The sequence below is a fragment of the Zingiber officinale genome, chromosome 7A (assembly GCF_018446385.1).
Source record: "Zingiber officinale cultivar Zhangliang chromosome 7A, Zo_v1.1, whole genome shotgun sequence".
Lineage (NCBI taxonomy): Eukaryota > Viridiplantae > Streptophyta > Magnoliopsida > Zingiberales > Zingiberaceae > Zingiber > Zingiber officinale.
Window position 1 is genome coordinate 65,766,277 of NC_055998.1, and position 5,548 is coordinate 65,771,824.

A 5,548-nucleotide genomic window follows, 5' to 3' on the forward strand; every position below is an offset into this window, starting at 1 on the left:
GCATTCCATGTGTGGCCGACCAAATGAATATGAGATTGATTGGCATTGAATTATGATTTATTGGTTGTTGTCTTCTTCCTCCTTAGCTACTTCTTGTTCTCATTCTCCTCTTGCCCAAGAGTTCCAAGTAAGAAGGGTGAAGGTGAGTGAGTTTAATCCAAGAAGAAAGGGTAAGTAGAGAGTTTAGAGAAGTGTATGAGAATCCTCTTCTTCTTTTTCTCTCCTTTCTTCTTCCAATCCCATCCGAGAGCCCTTGGGAGTGCTAGCACACTTGTGGTGCTCTCTTCTCCATCTAGAGTGGTTTGAGAATCACTTCTTGTTCGTGTGGATACTACTAGAGGTGTGTACACTTGAACACACTCGAGATCTGGCAATATTTGGACGAGCGGGATTTACGAAGGGCTTCGCTTCAAAGGTATACTCACTTTCTTGTAGATCTAGTGTAGATCTAGGATTAGAAAACATGTCCATGAAAATTTTAATCTTCGCACGGATCCGGTGGCATGGAACTTCGGGGTTTCCGCAACGCAAAAAACGGTTTTTGCGGTCCGAAAGTCCCAACATATATACGCTCGACCGGGATTATACTACCAGACGTGTCATATCTATGTCTTGACTGAATGTTTCCCAACTGCATCCCTTCTGATCATCTTGGTTCATATGTCTGCTCGATCATCCAAGATTATATTACCGAACGAGTCATATATACGGTCGACCGAGATTATACTACCCGATGTGTCATATCTATGTCTTGACTGGATATTTCCCAGCCGAATCCCTTCTGACCGTCTCGGTTCATATGTCTGCTCGATCATCCGAGATTATATTGCTGAACAAGTCATATATTCTCAACCGTGATTATACTAACGGATGTGTCATATCTATGTCTTAACCGGATATTTCCCAGCCGAATCCCTTCTGACCGTCTCGGTTCGTATGTCTGCTTGATCATCCAAGATTATATTGTCGGACGAGTTATGTGTGTGCTCGACCGGACTTCTTCTACTGAACATATATGAATGTGCTAATCCTTTGTCTATTTTAGTTCAGCCGGGCTTATATACTCGATCGGACGTATCTTTTCTGTCGGTGTTTCATGCTCGATCGAGGCTCCCCTATGGGCGTAGGTGTGCTTTGCTAATATTTCATCCATTTGGGTTCATCCGACAGTATATGCTCCACCACACTTTGTCTACCGAACATACCTATTTATATCGTGTACCCCGTTAGTTTTATCCAGGCCGGTCCTACATTTCAAATCGGGATTTATCTACTGAGCATATTCATCTTACTTGGGTCTCCTTATTTCTTCCCTTTTTCTTCTTGCATCCCCTTTCACACTTTGACACGGGATTCACCCCTTATAACCTATATCACTAGCCCTTCCTTCAAGTCTAGTCGAAGGAGGTACGTCCGACTGACTAGACCCGAGTCTTTTTCTCTCTTTGTGACACACCAATCTTTCCTGAACCCTTCCTATTTATGACAGTGATCTTGTGACCTCTGCTACAATGACGCCGTGACTCCTGGTACCATGCCCCCGTGACCCCAGCTACATTGATCCCGTGATACCTCCAACAATTTAAATAAGGGTGTGATCCTTCCTTCTACAACATCAAGCTTTGCTCTATCTTTTGTTCTACCTTCTTTCTAAAGATCTTATTGAAAGTCATGGCTTCAGATCCTCCCCTTTGGGATCATTTACTACATGAGAAGAAAAAATCTTTATATGAGGTCATGCAAGCTCTGAATCTACATCGTTCACACCAACAGGAACTAGGGTGCGTCTGCTGTCAGCTCAATCATAGGTCTGGTCAGAAATAGCTTTGAGGAATAAAGCCTATTCGGAGTTGAAGCAAAAAACTGAGGAGCTGGATAAGAGCCCAACATACCTCAGAGGTAGCCATTTTAAATAGAAAAGCTCATGTAGATGGTTTACTAATATCTCAACAGCAACGAGCTTTGGATCAGCAGAAGGATAAGGTGAATCTTCTACAAGTCGAGTTGGCTCAAATTAGGTCAGAGAGGACCTTTTAGTCACATGTTTGTGAGGGGGAACCATACAAGCGCCGAAGGACAGGACAAGTCTCTTCCTTCTGTCCGGGCTGTCACACTACTACCCACTCCCACTTAGGATGGGAAGAACAATCTGGTGGTTCTCATAAAAATTAGGTTTTGTTGGATGACGGATTTTTCCGATTGTTTTCGTCCCACAGAACGTGATAATGAGTCGGTTTATCTATTCTTCTTGTTTTAAATTTTATCTAGATTGTCACTCTATTATATCCTCTTACTTAAGAGGGATAGAGTAATCTAGTATTTCTAAACTTATTAACCTATTGTGTTTGTTTATGGTAGCTCAAGAGCCATGGTTGTAAAATTACTGATAGTGATATTAGAGCTTTATGTTTATGTTTAAGGAGGATGCCTAAAAATAGGTGATCAACTACGCTAGAAGTAATCAAACAAAGAATTTTAGGTATAATCCCAAGTGAGTATGAACTTAATTAGGTTTTTAGAATTTATTCTATCTACAAAAATCGATCGGGATTGTGTTTGGTCAGAATATTTGGAGCCAGGCCTTACCCCATTTATTTATATTACGCTTACAAAATTGAACACCTTTTTCAACATTTCCTCGTTGTTGATTGGTTCTTCAATGGAAAGAGAATATTGGAGGTGTACGATACAACGGCGATACCCCGAGCATTATTAAATCTGTTATGTCCATCATAAATGTCCGTTCATAGATTCCTGACACGTGTTGCCTTTTTCTTTTTCCTGACGTAATGGTTCGCATGCTTTTTCAGTAACGTCCTATCGCACTCTTCCCTTAGCAAATCAATGGCCTCTCTTGTGAGGGTTCTTCATATCCAATGGCCCTTATTTTCCATAATATTATTGGAAAAACCCTAAACCCTTTATCTTCTTACCTTCTTTGTCTTCGCCCTCGCGCTCTTCGCTGGTGCTGTTGTTTAGCATTTTTTAACTTCTACTGCTTTTTCTTCCTTTCTAGCTTCCTCCTTTCGTTCATTTCTTCCGAGGCTCCAGTAAGTTGTCTTTCTTATGTTCTTCCATTATTCTATGGCTGAAGAGTCTTTCGCCGCTTGGTATGCCCAAACTTCCTCCACCTTCCGTAAGGCTGATAGGGCTTCTATCCGCTTGGAGTATGAAATTTCTAAAGAATATCTTATTGTGATTCCTACTTCCGACGCTCGCCCTCATCTCCCCCTGCTAGTTATATCACATTTTTCAAAGATCAACTAATAGCTGGCCTACGCTTTCCCATTCCCCCTTTTCTGATAGAAATAAGTAGATACTTCGATATTCCTTTACAACAATTTGCCCCTAATGCATTCCGCTATCTATGTGGTTTGTATATGATATTTCATCTTTTTGACATTCCCCGACTCCCCAAAATTTCTTTATGTTTTCCTACCTCAAGAGGTCGGACCCTAGTGTTTTTTTATTTCAATCCAGGCTTAAGATGACCTTCTTTGAAGAAATGCCCTCTTCCATTAAGGGTTAGAAATCGCGTTTCTTTTTAGTGAAATTTCCTGCGCCTGTCCCTTGGTCATCTTCTTGGCAATCCTCCATTCCTGCTCTTCTGGACATAAAAGAACTACATTGACACTCTTCTTTCACCACTTATTCAGAAAGACTATTAGGTTGTCGCCTATTCATCCATAAATGGATACGCAACGACATTTTCTATCTATTTGGTTTGAGCCCCGTCAAGATAGAGCCTCGCAGCTCTCTTGGTGTGTTGTAGTTTATCCATTAAAAATCTTTTTTACTAACTAAAATATCTTTTGTTTTATGTAGTGGATGCTCTGTTTGAGGCCACGGTTGATGAGAAACTATGTTTGGAAGAGGAGGCAATCCATGCTCAAGAGAAAGAACTTCGTGATGAATTGGGGGAACCTTCTTTAGTAGAAGTTTCTGTCTCCACAGGGGTTGCTTCCAGTTCTCACGAGACGACCCCCGAAGGAACTTTCACCGACCTTCCTCCAATCGTTGAGCTCACTTCTCCATTAAGTTTGGAGAAATCCCCTAAGGAGGCCCCTACAAAGAAGCGACGCAAATTGACTCTTGCCCCTTCCCCTAAGCAAAGAATTGTCTCCCTTCCTATTGATACTCCCCGCATAAATGTTACTCTTTCTTCTCCTAATCTTCCCTTTCTACTTTATATCCTACCCTTTCTTCCTATTCAGCTATGAAATTGCCTACTGGTAGTGGTAGCTCTCCTTTTGCTTTCGTTATGACATTTTCTAAACCAATGGGCTTACCCGCTCCAGTAGAGAAAGGCCCAGACTCACCCTTTTTGATTTTTTGCCCACTTCCACCCAAACTACTCTATCCTCTACCTCTTCCTCCACTCCTACCCTTCCTATATTGTTGGGGGGATCTTTTACCATGGCATGGGAGGAAGTCAGCCAATTAATTAAGTGGCTTAATTTTTCTGAACTGGCTGATAGTTTTTCTCTTGAGGAGACTAAGGTAAAATCATTTATGTTTATGTTTACTTTTCCTTAAGTGTCTTCCTAATGACTTGTTGTTTCTTCAGTGTTGGATAAATAATATAAATATAGCTCATTTATTGCATAATCTAATCCAAGAGAATGGGGTATTGAGGAGGCAAGTCTCAGAATTATCTTCTACCCAGGCCATCGAGAAACTAGATAGTCTCTCCTCCGAGTTGCAAGAAGCTCGCTAGGCACTACAAACTGTGATGGAGCAATCGAACCAATATAAGGTTGACCTAGAAAGCCTTCAATCTCAGCTTCGATTGGCAACTGCCTGTAATGACGAGTTATCATCTAAGTTGGAGAAGCAAGCTTCTAAGATCGACCAATTGTCTTCCCAATTACAATCACTAAAAGATACTCACGCAGCTGAATTAGCAGGACAACTATTTACTCTGAATCTTAAAGAGGCTACTTTAAAAGCTTCTCAAGAAGAACTGGCGGATTATAAGGCCAATGAGGATGCCCGCTTTGAGCAGCGCAGGAAGGCATACCTTGCATCTCCTGCTTTCATGAAACCTATGGTGGATTCCTTCTAAGGGGCTCTTAGCTACGGGGCTAATGATGGGGTGATGTAACTGAAAGAGCTAGGATTATTGATTTCTGATCCTCCAGCCAACTTCCCGGACCAGAGGAGACTAGTGAAAAATTGACCTTCTGATATGCTCCCTAAGCTACTATAATCAGGAGTAAATAAATGTTTTTCGTGCTTGGTGTTATCATTGTAACTATTTGTGATGAATTTACATTCATCCCTTCCTAATGTTATATACTTTGACTCATTATTAATTAAGTTTTCCTTATACATATATTCTTCATGTTAACTTTAATTACTCGATCAATTTATAAAGAATAGGTAACCCTGTTTTATACTTCTATTTGTCTCTGGTAGGGAGGGGTTTACTTCAAGATAAACAAGTGAATCTGTTCATATATATATATATATATATATATATATATGTGTGTGTGTGTGTGTGTGTGTGTGTGTGTGTGTGTGTGCGCGCGCGCGCGCGCGCACGTGC